This window comes from Erythrolamprus reginae, chromosome Z (assembly GCF_031021105.1).
Source record: "Erythrolamprus reginae isolate rEryReg1 chromosome Z, rEryReg1.hap1, whole genome shotgun sequence".
Taxonomy (NCBI): Eukaryota; Metazoa; Chordata; class Lepidosauria; order Squamata; family Dipsadidae; genus Erythrolamprus; species Erythrolamprus reginae.
The window spans coordinates 113081469-113103099 of NC_091963.1; the positions used below are offsets into that span (position 1 = coordinate 113081469).

The 21631-nt window shown below is 39.3% G+C and overlaps 1 protein-coding gene across 3 annotated transcripts in view; it reads right to left on the reverse strand.

Moving 5' to 3' along the window:
- The window catches only part of SKAP1 (src kinase associated phosphoprotein 1), a 520763-nt gene that overhangs the window by 309043 nt on the left and 190089 nt on the right, over window positions 1–21631 (reverse strand). The gene's annotated exons all lie outside the window — the stretch shown is intronic.

The window sequence follows — 21631 nt, forward strand, 5'->3', positions numbered from 1 at the left end:
GTGCTGTCCAGAAAAAAGATAATCATGATGGAACAACATTATCACAGCTTATCGTATGCTTCAGTTCCTTGCAGAGTAACAATTAATATTCAATTATTTGTTCATTTTTGTAAAATAATATTGGTTGGTTAAATGCCACCAAATGTAAACCATTGTGAATTTAACCTTTTCCTGGCATCAACATTTATTTTTAAGGACATTTCAGAAATCTAGATCCTGTCCGTACATCTTATGCATTGCCTTTCTCGTCTATTTCCGTAGTGAATATTCTTTTTTTTTTAGTCCATTGTATCCACAATACCTCGTCTTACAAACCCCTTGTCATAAAAACTTTTCAAGATACAAACCCGGGATTTAAGATTTTTTTGCTTCTTCTTCCAAACTATTTTCACCTTACAAACCCAGGCCGCCGCCACTGAGATGCCCCGCCTCTGGACTTCTGTTACCAGCAAAGCACCCATTTTTGTGCTGGTGAGATTCCCCTGAGGCTCCCCTCCATGGGAAACACCACTCCTGAACTTCCGTGCTTTTGCGATGCTGCAGGGGAATCCCAGCAGCACAAAAACGGGTGCTTCGCTGGCAACGGATGTCTGGAAGTGGGGTTTCCCAGTGAGGGGAACCTCAGCAAAATTGCAGCATCACAAAAACACAGAGGTCCGGAGGTGGGGTTTCGAGGACTTCCATGTTTTTGCAATGCTGCAATTTCGCTGAGGCTCCCCTCGCTGGGAGACCCCACCTCCAGATTTCCATTGCCAGTGAAGCACCCGGTTTTGTGCTGCTGGGATACCCGTGCAGCATCACAAAAATACGGAAGTCTGGAGGTGGGGTTTCCCATGGAGGGGAGCCTCAGGGGAATCCTAGCAGTGTGAAAACGGGCACTTTGACTGGCAAAAGGGGTGAGTTTTGGGCTTGCATGCATTAATCGCTTTTCTATTGATTCCTATGGGAAACATTGTTTCATCTTACAAACTTTTCACCTTACAAACCTTGTCCCGGAATCAATTAAGTTCGTAAGCTGAGGTATCACTGTATATGAATTCCACCTTGCTAATTATTTCCTGAAAAGGAAAGTTAGTCTTTATTTCATCAAGGACTAATTGGTTCATTTTACAGTCCATGATATTCATTAATAATTGTCTCCAAATCTGTAATTTGGAGGATGTTTCTTGATTTTTCTCAATGCCCAGCTTTCACTGCCATACATATCTCTGGAGGGGGGAAGAGTATTTTATTCTTCTTTATTGCCACATAAATGATCTTTATGAAAAGCAGCAAGTTGAATTTTAACACAAGAAATACTTGTCAACCTTCAAGCAACAAGTAGATGGCACTGTAGCCATTGCTGGAAGAATTTTCCAATACACACAAAAAAGCAAAAATCCGACAGTAGGGGGAGGGTGGGAAATGGGGAATCGTCTTCCAGCAGTGACAAACATGGAAAACAAATAGGTCTTTCAAATGTTAACTCTTCTGCCTGTATCAGATTATTACAAAGAAAAAAAACAACAACAAATAAATGGAAGCCATGAAAGCCATCACAGAAGAAAGAAAAATTGGCCTGTTTTTAGCTATACAAAAAAGCCTGTGAATCCAAATATCAGCTGTTCTCCCTGTGAAATTTCAGAATTGGCTTCTGGGGTGTTAAGAGGAAGGGAGGGGGAAGCATTTTTAGATCATAAAAAGCCATTAGTAATTCCCCCCCCCCACGGGGTCATTATTAAACAATGCTACCAGAATTAAAATGATATACATAGATAGAAATCCTTATGGAAAGGTATTACCATCAAGTTTCTCTTAATATACCATAATTAATATCAGTTAAATTAATATTATTATATTGATATTATTATACTCAAAATACAAACATATTTTCTTTTCAATACATGTACCCTAAAAAGCTTGAAAGGATTGTTTGCCCATATTTCATCTGCTATATGTTGTCCAATAAATTCTCCTAAATTTGGTTTTTTAAGGTTAGACGGCGGGGTGAAAGATACATGCTCATTATTTTTAGTTCTGTTTGTAAAAAAGATTTGTATCATTTTTGAATACTATTTGAAATACTATTGCTACTTTCACTTTTCTGACCTTATAGAGACTTTTGAACGGAGCTACAAGAGTCACCATTGGAGTGCTAAAATACCACCACTTCAGCACTTTGAGAGGACCACATAAACCAAAGAATTGGAAAATATAAAAAAATTGTATCCAGCCAGCACTCTGTCTCTCTGTCACATGCACACAGGTGTAATTTTGTTTGGTCATACAATATGTAAAAATCAATGCCATTACTAAAGGAGGAGAAGGTTTCTAAAACTGAAAAAAAGAACAACAGAAAAAGTGAAAAGTGAAAAAAAGCAAAGAGAATAATGAAATTATAATATCCAATAATGAGAATACTGGGGCAGAATCTCCGAAGAAACTGAGAATAGCCCAGGAGCTACTCATTCTCATTAATGGAAAAACCTATAACCAAGCTCCAATGTTAAAGCTAAAAAATGGGGGGGGGGGGGATATTTATTTATTTTTCATATTTCTTAACTTCCCATCTAGGAGGTATACAAGATGATAAAATAAATAATAAAATCAAAACAATTTCAGATTTAAAAGTTTTAAAATGATAAAAACAGCATTATCAAATGTCAAAGGATGAAAAGTTCCAAGTTGGAGGTTAGCAGTTGTTAAAAGGCAATGGGAGGTTGTCATGGGACCAGCCACTGTCTTGAAACCTGCACAATCAGATTTTGATCCCTTTGCAGAAGTCCAAAAGTTTGGGGGCAAGATGCAGGGGCAGCAGAAGAGAAGGCTCCTTTTCTTAATGGCACAAGGCACAATTCAACCACAATGAAAATTAACAAAATAAAAAATAAAAATAGTTGACATTATATAACAGCAATAAAAATAATACATTTTCAGTTATAATAAAAATAATATAAATTCTTACTGCTAAAAAACCCAAAAACCCTGCTATCTATCTCTGTTAATGAGGTTTACAATAGTACTCCTTACTCTTAATCTAACATTATTTATCACCATTCTCAACAATACAGAATGAACTATTAAACTGGGAACTTAATAGACTATATAGGTTTTCAAAAGAGTTTCCCAGAAAATGGGAAAGCAGTTCAATCAAGATTCTGGTCAGCCATTAGAATAAGATGTTGGGGTGCTAGAACAGCTTCTCCTGTGTGCAGTTCTGCAATTGCTCCTTGGTTACTCAGGACTTCAGGAAAATGGTGCACTAAAAGGCTTGTCTAGAGCAGCACTAGAGAAAGCACTAGGCTTATCTTAAGCCTGGAAGAAAAAAACCCTATTTGGACTCTTGGCAAACAAGGACCAAAATAAGATATTGCCTAGACTACACAAGAACATTGATCATATTTGTTTACTGTACTTTTCGGTGTATAAGACACATCTTTTAAACTCCAAAATGTATGCCAAAAACTGGGTGCACCTTATACAATGAAGGTTGTGTGTGGGGGGGAGTTGGGTGGTGGTCAGCAGCCATGGCAGCAGCCTTCCCGTGGTCCTGCGGTGGTGGCTTTTCATGCGGTTTGGCAGCTGATGCCGGATGCCATTGCCAAACTGCATGAGAAACCTCTACCTCCAGACTGCTGATGCGGCGGCTCCTCTCCGCAGGCTACTTCCCCAGGCAGGGTTTGCTGCAAGATACTTCACAACCCCCACTGCCCGCCTCAGGATAGAGCGATAAACTTTTTGCAATCTTGGGGAAGGAACTTCCCCAGCACTGAGTTGGCGCCCAACAAGGGGATTTCCTTGGCTCTTTCTCTTTCTGCAGTGGCCTACCGATGGTAGCTAAAGAAACACAGCCTCATGAGGTCAAGGTGGGCCAGAAATGGAAAAGGCTAAGCATGCAGGCGGCTCCCAGACAGGTTGGCTGAGGCTGAGCGCTCTGCGCGAGGCTCTGCTGGTGGGCTGGTCCTGTCTTGCCTGTCCATTGGATGCCTAGACAGCGGGAGAGCCTGCAGTGTCAGTTCCTTGGCAGCAGCCCAGACCCTGGATGTGTGAAAGGTCCCCGGGACAAGGCGAGCACTGCTTTCTTTCCTTTGGGATAAGAATGAAGTATTGCAAGAACATCTTTACAAGGGAGTACTTGTCTATTTAGATGATATATTGATATATACTCCTACCATGACAGAACACATTGCCCTAGTCTGTCAACTATTGGCAGTGAACTTGTATATAAAGCTATCTCAATGTGAGTTCCACAAACTATATGGTTTTTCAGATTAAACATAAAGGATGGGGATGCCTGGCTAAGGTGGAAGTAGTGATTGACTGGCAGGCACAAAACAGATCAGATGGGCCATGTATTTCAAGAGATTTAATTTCATACTGAAATGCATTCCAGGCACTAAGAACTTCTTGGTAGATTCTCTATTCAGGAAACCACAATTTGATAGTCAACAGGAGGTAGTGGCAGTTGGCTCCCTCATATTGGGTTCAGTCAGCCCAACAAATAAGACCAGTGACTCTGATGACAACAGGGCATACAATACCTTGAGACATATAGGAAGATCTCACCAGTGATGAATGATATCAGGAAAATCACTCTATGATAATTTACAGGAACGGTTTTGCTTGGAAGGGGTCAAAATTATATGTACCCAAAGCTGGAAGAGTAGCAGTGTTACAATGATGCCATGATGTAAAGTCAGCTGGCCATTGTGGCTTTCTTAAAACCTTACATCTAACAAATATACAATTCTGGTGGCATATACAATTAATAGCCTCTCCTGTGAGACTCTGGAGCCACATCAGTATGGACTTTATTGTGGGCTTACCGAACAGCAAAGGCAATACCATAATCTGGATAGTAGTGGACCTATTCTTCAAACAGGCACATTTTTTGGCCTGTCAGAGTCTTCTATCAGCAAGAAAATTAGCAAAAAATGTTCATTATCCATGTTTACCATCTTCATGGTATCCCACAGACGGTGATTTCAGACCAGGGTGTACAGTTTACCACCAAGTTTTGCAAGTCAGGGTGGGGTCATTCCAAAGGCTCAGCACAGCATTTCACCCAGCTACCAATGGGGCATCCAAAAGGGCTAATACTATGATTGAGAGATATTTATGATACCACATTGACTATCAACAAACTAATTGGGCTGAACTATAGGCTGAAGTGACTTTTTATAATAATTCTATTCACTCCAGTATAGGCTGATAATTCTGGAATGTCCACACACAGAACCAACCAATGGGATGGGAGTTCAAAGCTGGATATCACAGTTACAAAAGGTATGAGTACAGGTGAATGAGGCATTACGATGGTCAATGGCGAAGTATAAACCATATGCAAATAAGAAAAGAATTCAACCCAATTTCCACATCAGACCATTAGTGTATCTCTCCATGAAAATAAAACTTAAGTCCCCATCTAAGAAATTAGGCCTGAGGTTTCTAGGCTCGTTTCCCATTCTATGGGTTATAAACCCTATAACAATACAGTTAAGCTTGCCCAAACTGTTGGGAAAAATCCATCCAGCCTTAATAGGCAATTTCTCTGTAGCCTATTAAGTCCTGTTCATACATCTCATATTCAGGGTTCACCTAGCTAGCCACCCCCTGAAATTATGGTAGACAGCAAACAGCATTATGAGATAAGATGGCTGTTAGATGCCCACTGGCATCAGGATCAATTACAAGATTTCGTATTATGGAAAGGGTAGCCATTTGCAGATGCAACGTAGATTAGAAAGGAAGTCCTTTGCGCTCCCTTACTCCTTGCTTGATTCCATAGAAACATAGAAGACTGACGGCAGAAAAAGACCTCATGGTCCATCTAGTCTGCCCTTATACTATTTCCTGTGTTTTATCTTAGGATGGATATATATTTATCCCAGGCATGTTTAAATTCAGTTACTGTGGATTTACCAACCACGTCTGCTGGAAGTTTGTTCCAAGGATCTACTACTCTTTCAGTGAAATAATATTTCCTCACGTTGCTTTTGATCTTTCCCCCAACTAACTTCAGATTGTGTCCCCTTGTTCTTATGTTTATTTTCCTATTAAAAACACTTCCCTCCTGGACCTTATTTAACCCTTTAACATATTTAAATGTTTCGATCATGTCCCCCCTTTCCCTTCTGTCCTCCAGACTATACAGATTGAGTTTATTAAGTCTTTCCTAATACGTTTTATGCTTAAGACCTTCCACCATTCTTGTAGCCCGTCTTTGGACCCGTTCAATTTTGTCAATATCTTTTTGTAGGTGAGGTCTCCAGAATTGAACACAGTATTCCAAATGTGGTCTCACCAGCGCTCTATATAAGGGGATCACAATCTCCCTCTTCCTGCTTGTTATACCTCTAGCTATGCAGCCAAGCATCCTACTTGCTTTTCCTACTGCCCGACCACACTGCTCACCCATTTTGAGACTGTCAGAAATCACTACCCCTAAATCCTTCTCCCCTAAATCCATTGGTGCCAACCAAACAAAATGGAGGGATGGATGTGCCCTAGATGTCAGCTCATTTTTCTTTCTATCTTTCAGGTGACATCTCCATGATGGGGGAAGCTGCATGTCAGCTCCGGTGAGCCTGCTGGCCTGGAGCTGTCATTCTGACTGGGGAGCAGTGCAAAATCCACAAAGGCAGCCTACCAGTACCTGGTGTACTATGGGATTGCTTGATACTGTGAGAGATCCCATATAGCCTCTGTGGGGGAGCTGGAAGCCTGCAAGCCAGCTATGAAACAACAAGATACCAGTAACATGGAAATATTATCAGGAATTTTAATGGACTATTTAGAATACTACCCAAAACTGAATAAACAAGTGCTTGTTATTTAGAAAATCTAGGACTCAGGCAACTTGGCAATTATAAATGAAATTAAAATAATGCAAATATCAAATATATAAATATTGCCACCCACAATCTAATTCTATGGCCAAAATAGATATGGAAAACCTATGAATGATTTTAAACTCATTTTTAAAGTGTATTAGAAATGAGGGGAAAGGAAGTTAATTTAGATAGGTAAAGCAGATAATTGAAAGGGGTAGAAATATATTTTGTTCATCTTTGAATGCAAATCACCTAATTCACATTTTCAAGCTAATATGTAAATTAAACATTGTTATACTTTAATCTGATTTTTGCAATTAGGAAGTATATGAGTAGGAAATACATACACATCATGGGTATATAAAATACTAGAAGAAACTATATATACAGTAAATAACAATTCCTATACTTTTGAACATGCTATAACTAAAATCCAATTGAAAGTGTCCATCACTAGCTTATTCTCCTTCCCCAGATACTACAACTTTCTGATGGAATGCTTACCTTCCATGGTTTGCAACATATAACTACAAATCCTGACTGATGCACTGTTAAGAGGAAAAATGTGTGACTTCTGGATGCTCCTAAGAAAATCAGGACCTTTAAAAATCTCTACCTCGTCCATAAAACTGACAGAGGACAATTGACTTCAGCATTAAAATTTCTGATAATATTTCCATGTTTTGCTCTCTTTGAGAAAAGAACTGCCTATGGCAGTGATGGTGAACCTTTGGTGTATGTGTGTGTGTGTGTGGCAGCACATGCACATGTGCCTACACCCATTCTCTCCCCTCCCCTTTGCATGCACACAATTCCTCCCACCATCTCTACGAATGTGCACAGAGGTCCCTGAAGCCTGGGAAAGTGAAAAACCAGAAGTTCGGAAAAATTGACCTCCTATTTTCCCGTTGTGCTGTTTTTTGCACTCCAGAGACTTCAGGGAAGCTTCCTGAAACCCTGGAGTGCAAAAAATAGCACAATGGGCAAACAGGAAGTCTATTTTTCTGAATTTCCAGTTTGCCTGTTAGACAGTTTTTCACACTCTGAGGCTTCCCTGAAGTCTCCGGAAGGCAAAACGGGCTTCCCAAGGGCAAAAATTAGCTGGCTACCATGCACATGTATGCTGGAGCTGACATAGGGTAAAGCCTCACATGTCCTCCAATATGATTCTGTGTGCCATCCGTGGCAAACGCAGTGAAGGGCTACCAAATTCTTTACTAGCACTGTGTGTGTGGCTTATGCAGGATGCCCTATATTTTCTTTCAACATCTTTCAGTGCAAATTGGGTGCTCTGGGGAGGAGCTCCAATTTTGCTACCCCACTGGGGATCAGCCCACTCCTGGGCACACGTTCCATAGGTTTGCCATCACTGGCCTGTGGAATTGCTTGGACACTTTTCACAGGCTGAGATTCATGAGAAACCAATGGTAGTGGTGGGTAGCAAGATAGTTATGAGAGGAGGAAAACAAGTAAAGTATAAGAAGCAAAGAGACTCCTACATGTGGCCAACTGTCTACTAATTCCATAAACAAGTGCATAGCTGTGTGGAGCTCACAGAATATTTCCTGGATCTGTAAACTATTGCAAAGATATTGCTGGGGACAGACATTTGCAGCCATGAGACCCAACTGGTAGTCATGTACCCAGAAAATCCCCCCTTTTATCGTTCCAAAGATATCTTATGTTTGTGGTTATGGTTAAAGGAGAGGAAAAACAAGGAGGAACTTGTAGTTACTAGTCTGCCTGCTTCTTACAAAGTTGCTTACTGTTTCACAGAGTGAATTAAGCTCCCTGCAAGCTCCACATATGGATAGCATACCATACTAAATTTGTTGGAATAAAACCATAAGCCTCCAAAACTAGTCTATGCGTGGTTCAATTTGCAAACGAAATGTATGGGGACCATTCCACACTATCCAATTATAATTTCCAAAAGTAGGAGAAACATTTTAAATTCTATCTGGGGCAAGCAAAATAATCCCCCCACCCACTAAATAGAAATGCACATATATATATATACAAATACAAAAAGAACAGAGATAAAAATTAACTCACTTTCTTCACAACATAATTTAAATCTGGACTGCAGATCTCTATGTTTGGTTAATCTTTAAAATAAAAATCTGCTTCACTACTTTTAATAGATGGAGATAGTATCTGCCTATTCAAGGATCCCTTGCTGAGCCATTTGGCATCTAGCTTGCATAGCAGAATTTTAATATTGTGGGCAATGCAGAAGTCTATTAACAGAAATGATTAACTTAATAGAATAATAGAGTTGGAAAGGACTTTGGAAGTCTTCTCATCCAACCCTCTGCTCAAATAAGAGACACCATACCTATACTTAAAGGAGAAACATGTCTACCAGTCATATGAGAAGGGATAAAAGATCCCATTCTTACTTCCAAGTTTATTTGAGGGTGAATTATTGTTCTTGTTCAATGGTAAAGAAAAGGGTTACTTCTTATTTATTATTACGGTTTCCCATATTGGCAGGCTCAACATAGATTTAATGACATGGCTCAAAATTAAACTATGTTGTACCAGCACAACTAGAATTGTGCTTATAACTGAAGAAAGTACTTCACAACCAATGGCTAATAGAATAGAATTCTTTATTGGCCAAGTGTAGTGATGGGCTACCATTCCCGGTGCCACCAGAATGGGGTGTTGCAGGATTCAGCTTCTGCGCATGCACAGAAGCAGAATCTTACTGAGGACACGCGATTTCCGGCTTTTTGTTTCCATGAATGCGCAGAAGCAAAAAAATCTGAAAACTGCAAAAAGCAGGTAAGTAATCTCCCACTCACAGCCTGGCTTCCCTGCCCAGCGCCTGTCCTGCCTCTCACGGCCCGGCTTCCCCACCCTACATCTGTCCTGCCACTGGTGGCCCATCCTGTGCTCGTCCTGCTGCTTGCAGCCCGGCTTCCCCACCCCTGTCCTGCTGCTCACAGCGGCTCTGCCACTTGTGGCCCTGCTTCCCCACCAAGCGCCTCCCCTGCCGTGAGCCTTACCTTTCTGCCTGCAGTGCGGGAGAGCAGAAAGCAAGCCATGGGGCCGGAGCCAGGGCTGGCCACTATTTCTGCTGGCCCTAGCTGCTGCTCTAGGCGCTGCAGTGAGATTCAGCTGCAGCACATGTGCAGCAGCTGGAATCTCATGTGGATATCATGGCAGTAAGATTTGGGCAAAAAATGCTATTTTTTTTTTTTTGCTTCCGTGTATGTGCAGAAGAAAAAAGCCTGGTAATTTTTACTGGAATCATGCCAGTTGCACATACACGGTGCGTGCACGCCCAGCGGAAATGGAGCTAGGCTACGTGCTCCATTTCCGCTGCCGGAATAGCATTTATTTATTTTATTTATTTATTTATTCAATTTTTATGCCGCCCTTCTCCTTAGACTCAGTGTGATTGCACACAGAAGGAATTTGTCTTTGATGCATATGCTCTCAGTGTACATAAAAGAAAAAGATACATTTGTCAAGAATCATATGGTACAACACTTAATGATTGTCATAGGGGTCAAATAAGCAATGAAGAAACAATCAATATTAATAAAAATCTTAAGGATACCAGCTACAAGTTGCAGTCATAAGTTGGAGGAAATGAATAATAGGAATGATGGGGAAAAAAACTAGTAGTAATAGTAGCGCAGACTTAGTAAATAGTTTGACAGCATTGAAACTGTTCTTGTGTCTAGTTGTCTTGGTATGCAGTGCTCTGTAGCAACGGTTTGAGAGTAGGAGGTTTATGTCCAGGATGCGAGGGGTCAGTAAATATTTTCACCGCCCTCTTTTTGACTTGTGCAGTATACAGGTCTCCAGTGGAAGGAGGTTGGCAGCAATTGTTTTTTCTGCAGTTCTGATTATCCTCTGAAGTCTGTGTCGGTCTTGTTGGGTTGCAGAACCAAAGCAGACAGTTATAGAGGTGCAGATGACAGACTCAGTGATTTCTCTGTAGAACTGTATCAGCAGCTACTTGGGCAATTTGAGCTTCCTGAGTTGGAGCTTTTTTGATGATGTTTTTGATGCTGGCTGACCATTTTAGGTCTTGAGATATGATAGAACCTAGAAATTTGAAGGTCTCTACTGTTGATACTGTGTTGTCTAGTATTGTGAGAGGTGGAATGGTGGAAGGGTTTCTCCTAAAGTCTACCACCATTTCTACGGTTTTGAGTGTGTTCAGTTCTGGGATTCTTTGCATGCAAATCATGTATTTTACTATTGAGCCATGGTTCTCTGACAAGAAATGGGACAACTGCCCCAGCCAACTGACTGCAACCAGCTCACTTGCACAAAGCAAAATCATTTACAAAAATCTGAGTTGCCTTGCCAACCATGCCCCCATACAGCCTTTGAAGATGGTGTGATATTGGAAGAAGAAGGGAGCCGTGGAAGAGAATTGTTCAAGAATATGGAAACATAGAAAGTAATTCCACTTACAGTAAATGGAACATTCCACAAGTGCTCTAGAGCCTGAATATTAAAAAAACCTAAAAGCAATATCAGGTTTGCTTTGCTTTATATAATCTGTAGCCAAACCTGTTGGGGGGAGATAGTGGAGTAGGGGTGAAGACATGGAATCCAGTTTCCCAAACCAGGCAGATTTGACCAGAGCCGCTGTTGATTCCAAACCAGTACAAAGATCAGCCTGATTGATCCAGAAGCTTCATGTTGCTTGTTAATCACAGTACTTAACCCTGGACACCTTTTCTTCTCTTCAGATTGGACCTGATGAGCATATGTTCTACAGCTGTGTTCATACTTTAAACTATACAGGAATTTTCACACTAGGTAAAATTTAATTTTGAGCCTGTCTTGTACTTTGTTTGAATATGTAATATGTAAATATTCTTAAGATTATACAGATACAGAAGATTATACAGAAGATACAGCAAATGTTACACAATCTTGCAACGTGGGTTTAATAACGACAATAAAGAAAAAAAGTACTGTATACAAAAGGCTTATTAGCTTCAGGATGTAAACACCCATTGTAAGAGTATGGGGAAAATTACTAACCAGCTATTTAGTGCTGGTGCTGTGTAAACATCAGTTGCTAAGGTGGAAATATTTTCCCAGGTTTTTTTTTTTTCCTTTTGAAAGACGAGAAGGGGAAGTTACAACAAAAGGGAAAGGTTGCTGAAATTGCAGGAGACAATGAATTGCATGCTCTGAGCCAAGATCCTTCGAACTAGGTTGAAATTAGTTGCTTTTGACCGCCAGGTGACCTCATGGCTCCTTGTCCTGATAGACAATCTGCTCTTTCTCTGTGCATTATTTCCCCCCCTGAAATTATACATGCTGGTTGGTTTACTTACCTTTTGATTAGACCGAGCTATGACCCTACTCTGCTGGGATATAATCCAAGATTAAGGCAAATTGTTTGGGGGAGGGGAATTCATCTGGGGATAAAGGAACATGACAGATTGACCTTCATGAAAGCCTGAAAAATTCTATCATTTCAAAGTCTGAGGAGAAAATAGCATTAATTTTTTTTTCACAATAAGGGGGATCTGTACAGAAATAAACCACTGAAGCAGACTGACCTTTTAAGAGATAAGGAAGAGAAGGGAACTGGTTTCCCAATGAAAGATTTATTTATTTATTTATTTAATTTATTTATTTTGTCAAACAATTATAGGGTGATAATTTGTACAAATAAAACATTAAATAAGTAATGATAAAAGTAACAAAAGAAGATAATAGGACAGGGATGGTAGGCACAGTGGTGCGCTTATGCACGCCCCTTACAGACTTCTTAGAAAGGGGGAGAGGTCAATTGTAGATAGTCTAAGGTTAAAGGTTTTGGGGTTAGAAGTAGAAACCACAGAATCAGGTAGTGCATTCCAGGCGTTGATTACTCTATTGCTGAAGTCATATTTTTTGCAGTCAAGTTTGGAGCGGTTGACATTTAGTTTAAATCGATTTTGTGCTCATGTGTTGTTGCAGTTGAAGGTGAAGTAGTCATTAACAGGTAGGGCATTTTGGTATATGATTTTATGAACTATAATTAAGTCGGAACGGAGACAACGGAGTTGTAAGTTGTCTAAACCAAGAATTTCAAGTCTGGCGGAGTAAGGTATTTTGTTGTGAGAAGAGGAATGAAGGGCTTTTCTTGTGAAATATTTCTGGACTCTCTCAATTGTGTTGATGTCAGATATTCAATGTGGGTTCCATACAGGTGAGCTGTATTATAGGATTAGTCTGACAAATGTTTTGTAAGCTCTTGTTAGCAGTTCAAAATTACCAGATAAGAAGCTGCGAAGGATTAGGTTTACAACTCTTAAAGCCTTTTTGGCAATGTTGTTGCAGTGGTCTCTAGGACTTAGGTCATTGGATATGAGTACTCCAAGGTCTTTGACAGATTGAGAGTTATCAATAAGTTCAAGTCCTCCAAGTTTATATTTAATATTCTGATTATTTTATCAATGTGTAACACAGAGCATTTAGTGCTGGAGATTTGAAGTTGCCAAGTTTTAGACCATTCTGCTATGTGGTCAAGGTCTTTTTGAAGGGTAGCAGCATTGTCGGTAGCATTAAATAGTTTGACATCATCTGAAAAGAGAACGCAATTGCTAGTGATGCAATCGCAAAGATCGTTTATGTATAGTATGAATAGTGTGGGTCCTAAAACACTACCTTGAGGGACACCACTGTTAACAGGAGCAGGAAGAGAAGTGGCACTTCCTATTTTATTTATTTATTTATTTATTATTTAGATTTGTATGCCGCCCCTCTCCGAGGACTCGGGGCGGCTCACAGCAGAGAAAACAAATCATAAATAATCCAAGCAAGTTTAAAACATTTAAGATTTAAAAGAAAACCCCATATACTAACAGACACACTCACAAGCATACCATACACAATTTAAACATGCCCAGGGGGAGATGTCTTAATTCCCCCATGCCTGACGGCAAAGGTGGGTTTTAAGGAGTTTACGGAAGGCAGGAAGAGTAGGGGCAGTTCTAATCTCCGGGCGGAGTTGGTTCCAGAGAGCCGGTGCCGCCACAGAGAAGGCTCTTCCCCTGGGGCCCGCCAACCGACACTGTTTAGTTGACGGGACCCGGAGAAGGCCCACTCTGTGGGACCTAATCGGTCGCTGGGATTCGTGCGGCAGGAGGCGGTCTCGGAGGTATTCTGGTCCGATGCCATGAAGGGCTTTAAAGGTCATAACCAACACTTTGAATTGTGACCGGAAATTGATCGGCAGCCAATGCAGACTGCGGAGTGATGGTGAAACATGGGCATACCTAGGTAAGCCCATGACTGCTCTCACAGCTGCATTCTGCACGATCTGAAGTTTCCGAACACTTTTCAGAGGTAGCCCCATGTAGAGAGCATTACAGTAGTCGAACCTCGAGGTGATGAGGGCATGAGTGACTGTGAGCAATGAGTCCCGGTCCAGATAGGGCCGCAACTGGTGCACCAGGCGAACCTGGGCAAACGCCCCCCTCGCCACAGCTGAGAGATGGTTTTCTAATGTGAGCTGTGGATCGAGGAGGACGCCCAAGTTGCGGACCCTCTCTGAGGGGGGCAATGATTCCCCCCCAGGGTGATGGACGGACAGATGGGATTGTCCTTGGGAGGCATAACCCACAGCCACTCCGTCTTATCCGGGTTGAGCTTGAGTCTGTTGACACCCATCCAGGCCCCAACAGCCTCCAGGCACTGGCACATCACTTCCACCGCTTTGTTGACTGGGCATGGGGTGGAGATGTAAAGCTGGGTATCATCGGTGTATTGATGATACCTCACCCCATGTCCTTGGATGATCTCACCCAGCGGTTTCATGTAGATGTTGAATAGCAGGAGGGAGAGGACTGACCCCTGAGGCACCCCACAAGGGAGAGACCTCGGAGCCGACCTCTGACCCCCCACTAACACCGACTGCGACCGGCCAGAGAGGTAGGAGGAGAACCACTGAAGAACAGTGCCTCCCACTCCCAACCCCTCCAGCCGGTGCAGAAGGATACCATGGTCGATGGTATCGAAAGCCGCTGAGAGGTCAAGAAGCACCAGGACAGAGGATAAACCCCTGTCCCGGCCCCGCCAGAGATCATCCATCAACGCGACCACTTGTTGTCTGTTAGATAGGAATTCTGTTAACCAATTGTGTAGTAGTCCAGAGATGCCGTAGGATTTGAGTTTCAGAAGAAGTTTGTGGTGGACAACTGAGTCAAAGGCTTTGCAAAAGTTGATATAGATCGCATCAATTGGATTACCTTGGTCAAGTTGAGTGGTCCAAATGTTTTTACAGTGTAAGAGTTGTAGATTACAGGATAATTTTTTCTGAAACCAAATTGTTTATTGGAAAGTAGGTTATTAGCTTCAAGGTGGAGTGTAATGGATTGGTTTATGATTGATTCCATAACTTTGCAGGTGACACAACACAAAGAAATAGGTCTGTAATTTTCTCCTTTTTTGAAGATAGGGATGACTGTGGCAAGTGACCATAATGTGGGTAGGGAGCTAGTACTGAAAGATTTATTAAAAATTATGCTCAGAGGTTCACCCAAGGTGGAGGAGAGCTTTTTTAAGAAGTATGCACATAGTCCATCTGGTCCAATAGATAAAGATGGTTTTAGGTTGTGTAATGCCTTTCTAACATTATCTTCTGTAAAATCAATTTGTGTAATATTATTAAGGTTATTTGTGGTGCGCTTAGGAAATGTTGGGCATGAGCCATTGTTGTTAACAAAGACTGATCTGAAGAAGGTGTTAAAGAGGTTGGCTTTGTCTGATTCATCATTATGGTCTTGGTCCTTTAAGGGGTGGTATGGGTCTAGAGTTTTTGAGTGTATTGTTAACAAAGTTGTAGAAGGTAGACTTTGTCCATAGAAGGTTTTCTTCTTGGATGATGTGATAATTGGTACATTCAGTCTTTATTTGGTGGCACAGATTTTTATAGTGGCTTTTAAAGTTGGAAACATGGCCTGCTTTATTTTTGCGCCAAAGAATTATTTTTTTGGTTTGTAGCTTTCTTATTTTTATGGATAATTTGTTTTTCTTAGTTTTGGTGAATATTAGTGGTACGTATAATTTGATGACTCTTTGGATTTCAAGTAAAAACATATTGTAGTGGTCTTCAGTAGTGATGCAATCAGAGAAAATTGTGTGCCAGTCGAGAGGAGAGAGGTAGGCTCCGATGAGGTCATAATTGGCCTTTTTGAAGTTATAGTTGGTTGTCCTTTCGTTAAGATGGTTTTTGTGAGGGTGTATGTTTAGGTAAAAGTCAATCATGCTATGGTCACTGTTAGAAAAGGGCTCTTTTATTTGTAGTCCATAAATTGAGTGTAGACCATTGCAGAAGATGAGGTCAAGACAATTGTTAAGTCTAGTGTTGTTAGTAACTAGTTGATCTAGTCCTAGGCTAGTAATGGCATTGTAAAGGGTTGAATGTCTGGGTTCAGTGGAAAATTCGTTTAGGATCCAGTTTATATGTGGAAGGTTTAAGTCTCCAAGGAATATAAGAGGATGAGGGTGGGAGCTTGCCCACGTTAGTAGTGAGCTTAGTTTGTTCACATGTGTGATATAATCTGGAGCTCTAAAACATAGAAAGAAGTGAAGTGTAGTATCTAAAGTCAGTTCACAGATGATGGTTTCAGGAAGATAAAGTTCTTGTTTAACTTGCACTTTTTAAAGGTTGAGTGATTTCTTGTAGAAGATTGCAACACCACCTCCTCTGCGGGATTCATGGTCAGAACGGTAAACTTGATAGTCACTTACTGTGATAACGGAGTTGGAGAGGGATTCATTTAACCATGTTTCACAGGTAAATATGATGTCGAATTTAGCAGTTTGTAGTAAGAGAAGGAGTTCATTAACAAGGATTTTATTAACAATGCTTCTTGAGTTCATCAGTTTACATTTGAGATTAGCAGTGGATGTTGTTGAGGAAGTAAGGGGCGTGCATACCTAGTCTTGGTTTATTGAGAGTTGGTTTTGAGTAGTGATGGATTGGAAGTTAGGAAGGTTGTGAGCGATGGTGGTTTTAAGGTAGTGGTTAATGAGGGGTTGATCTTGATTGAGGGTAGATTGGAGGTTGGGATGGTTTTGGTTGACGATGGTTTGGGGGTTGGTTGGTTGGTGGATTGCGTAACTTGGTTTTGATGCAGCCGGCACTGTAGTTGATATAAAGATCAGTTTGGCCTTGATCTTGTCATTTTTTTAGATCTGCTCGTAATTCACGGGATTGGATACATTGTAAAATTGATAAGTCCAGTCTAGAGAGAAGGGTTTTTTTGGGTTTGAGTCATCTCTGGTTAATGGTCTTAATGAATTTGCATTTGCTGAGTTCATTTGTAAGAACATCTCTGCAGAATTTGGGGGCTACTGAACCATCTCTATATTTGTATTCCGGGTCATCTCTGGTCACTTCAATGATTTCATCAGCTGGAAAATTGGATGCAATTTTTCGAATTTGGTCTATATCAGGTTTGTTAGTGACTTCAAGCCCAAATACAATAGCATTATTCCATTTTTGTTCACGTTCCAGGATGTCTCTGATGAGTAGGGAAATGTCATTAGGATGGTTTGGGGATAGTTGAGGTAGTGGATATTGTGACTGAACATATGGTGGAGGTGGCAGTTGATGGGCATATGGTTGAGATGATGATTGTTGTTGCTGAGTTGGAGTATGGTTTAGATGAACTGGGTTTCCTTTTGATTGTGTTGTGATTTTGTTATCCAAAGATGTGAAGCATGCTTGCAAGCATTCTTCAATGTGGGCTTGCAAGCGTTCTTCAATGCCTGATTCGATGGAATCTATGAGGACTTTTTGTGAGGCTGTGGTTGTAAGTTCTGTTGTAGTTGAAACAGCAGGAAAAATTAATCCCTTGTCTCAGAACCTAATATCCTATTTCGTAGTATTTCTTAATTTGGAAAACCTAGGACAATATCACTATATATTAAAATGTTTTCCTTTCTTTTGGGAGATGAATTTCTTATTTTTCTCAGAGCTCAAGAAAATTCAATCAAGTTGTATTTTTCTTTATTTAGTATATCATCTTCCTTTCTATTCTTAAGACACTCATGTCTCAAGACACTCTAATTTCAAAATTATCACAAAAGCCAAATCTTATCTGACCTATTTAAAAAGCCTGGATAAATGAGAAGATCTTGATTCCTTTTCTAAAATCGGGGGGAAAAATAAGACTGACAGCAATTCATATTGCCGGAGAACAAAGCAGGAGAATATCCATTACTTACGTGCCACAACTTTTCTGTCAACATTAAACTCATGTAATATTTAGTCCTAAATAAACAATTTTTCGGTAATAAGACTCTACTGACTAAATACACGGACATTTTTATGAATGTTTACACACACTGTTTAGAAAAATAAATATATTATTGAATCAAATATGGATCAGTATATTAATTTCATAAAAACTCATATTTTTTTGTCCACAACTTTCTCTAAAATATGTACCAATATACTCTTTAAATTGTAGAACAGCATTGCAAATTTAAATAAGTATGCCTTGGGAATTATGAAGCAGTTTATATACATGTTTTATTTATTTATTTATCTATCAAAGTAAAGTATTGCCCATGTTTCACTCTCAGTATTAAAATATGATATTAAATAAAATATTGAATTTCTCCCTCATCTCTGTTCCCTCTTTCTGCTTTCATAAAATGAAAACAGAAAGAGACAGAAGTATGGCACTTAAGCAACATTGCAAACAAAAAGGGAGAAGAAGGGAATAGTAAGGAGATACCATTGGAATAAAGTCTCAACTTAGCAATTCCATTTTATCAAAACATGATTATTTTCTCAAATGATTATAGTTCAAATAGATACACCAATTATCTTCATTTATTTTTGCCAAATCAATGGCAACTTTATCCCTCAAATGATCTACTTCAGTACATATTTCCAAATGTTCCAGTTATGAAAAGTTGCTTGTTGCAAGTACTAAAAATTACCCCACTCTTCCTTATTTAGCTATTTTCTATGTCATGTTCCCTAAATTCCTATGCATCAACTTTCACAACAACATACAAAATCCTAGCTGTTGGCCTACTCACCTGCCTAAATAACTCTTACGCCAAGAAGGTTAAAATGGCAAGATTAACATATCTTGGCACTATATAATTCTTTATTTATAATACTAAGATAAAAAAAGAATGAAATATTGAGACAAGTCAGCTATTGCAGAAATGCGTAATGTTAATTCACATAGCCATGGTTGGTAAGCAGGCTAATTAACCTGGAATACAATATATTGTGTACATGATATATATGTAAGCTGATTAGAGTAGGAGCTGGAGCTAGATTGAAAACCACTTCACAAAGTCACTTCCATGCATAATCTCATTAACAGCAAAAAAGATAGCCTGTCTGGAAATCACATTCCCTAACAAGAAATCATCCTAGCCACTCCAAATAAATATGTCTAGGGAAAGCTTGGGATGAGTGCTAACTGTAGCACTCTGTGCTCATTACCTTTCTTTCCAATTCAGTGCCATTCAGTTTTTTTTTAATTATTATTGCCTGTTAATGTTCACACAGATTTGAAAAATAGTTCCAGAACCAAAAATTTGACCTCCCAAATTTTATTGCTAAACAACAACAAAGGTCTACTTTTGTCCTCTGCCTCACATACTGTTCCTGACACTTTTAAATGAATTGTTCATTGAGAGACAAGAAGAAAAGATAAATAACAATAAACCTGAGTTGAAATAAGATTCGGTGCTAGGTAACATTTGAGAAAGCCATACAAAACTTTGAAAGGAACAGCAGTTTCACATCTGGCCTATCATTTGGTCCACTGCTCTGTTTTCTTTTGCTGTACAATACTGTACTCCTGACCTTTGTTGCTTCAGCTTGGGAGTCCATCTAATGTTTCAGACAGTAACCTTTTCACCTGATTGCACATGGATGACCTCAGGCCTCTTCCCCTGTCTCCCAGCCACCTTCTGTCTTAAAACTCATGCTTAAAGCATGTAGAAAATGTGGTTATCTTACTTCTGAACAATTTGCACAAGGACATTACCAGCTGCAGCTCCCCTGCTTTAGTGGACAAAGAAAGTTGCATAAAATACAATAACACTCACACAGATCTACACTGAAATTACATGTCAGGAAAAATGTGTTCCAAGAATGAAGATAAATTTTCTTATACACTTCTGTTGCACAAAACATGCAAAGGTAAGATGACAAGTTGAAACAAGACAGCCCCACTAATAAGTAAGCACACTCTCGAGCATACTAAGCCTTTTATAGATTTCTGCTTCCCCCTTAATAAACAGAGACTAGTTATTTATTATTTATAGTTTGTAATGGTTGCCCATTATACTAGACAACTTTTTTTTTTCAAAAATTTTGCTTTCTGAATTTTTTTGGGTGATTACAAAAGACCGCTTCAAACTAAGTTCAGATATAATTTCAGAATCATTGCATCAGGTAGGAATCTTGAGAAATATGAAATTAACTTTAACTGATTATAATGTATTTAATCACATAATGTTGACTTGCATTTGGATTTTCAGGAAACAAGTCCTACTGCAAAAGCAGAAAATGAATTTTCAGAAACATGTTACACTTTATGGTTTTGTATGCTTTAAGAGGTTTGTCAACCAATGGAATGTAGTTGATGCTCTATAATTGCCAAGAAAATTCTCAAAGACAACCTTGAATGCTTTCCAGACAATTTTCTCTGGACCCACTAGCAGATCTTCAAACTTTTTTGTCTTTAATGACATCTGATCTTTGAACCAACACCACCTTCCCTAATCAGTTATTCTTGGAAACATCTGTCTTATATAACAAAAACCTTAATATTTTTGTTCATCTCTTTCACCAAATATTTCATCAGTCTGAGTCTATGTTAAGTGGAGGCAAAACTATTTTTATTGGATCATATGCCATGTTTTTCTGTCCTGGAATATTTCTTTTGGTCATTTCTTTGTAATGTAATAACACTCTCTAGCATGGCTGTCTCATCTGCATATGTAATAATGGTACTTGGCATATTTGAGCTGCATTCTAAATAGCAAAGTCACTACTTTTAAATCTCCATACAGGTGAAACACAAAAAAATTAGAATATCGTGCAAATGTTCATTAATTTCAATAATGTAACTTAAAAGGTGAAACTTAATATATGAGAGATACTCGTAACATGCAAGGCGATAGTTCAAGCTGTGATTAGTCATAACTGTGATGATTATGGGGTATATCTCATGAAACCCCATTTCCCCCATCTCAGAAAATTAGAATATTACCTATGATTAATTTTAAAAAAGAATGAAAAATTAGAGAATACTCTAGGCATAAATATAGTAAAAAAGGCCAGATATTTAGGATTAATACTTTCATCAAAATACACCACAATAAAAAAAGATAACTATGATATGGTCATCCAAAAAGTGAATGCAAATTTAGAAAAATGGTAGAAACTCCAATTATCATTTCTTGGCAAAATTGCCTTAATAAAAATGAATGTGCTCCTCAAACTACTATTTTTATTTCAAACAGTTCCTACTAAACAAAACCTTTTTCAAAACATTAGATAAAATAATTCACAAATTCATATGGGCCAAAAAGAAGGCTAGGATCAAATTAAAGTATTTTCAGGATCATAGAACAAGAGGAAAAATGGGATTACCTAATGGGAAGCTACACCATCAGGCAGCATCAATGAGTTGAGTTAAAGACTGGATAACTCTCCGAGAAAGGAGAACACTGGCATTAGAGGATTTTAATTTAGAGTTCGGTTGGCATTCTTATTTATTTGGCACAAAAAATAAATCATATAATTACTTTAAGCAACATTACATAAGGAAAAATTTAATTGAAATATGGCTTAAAAT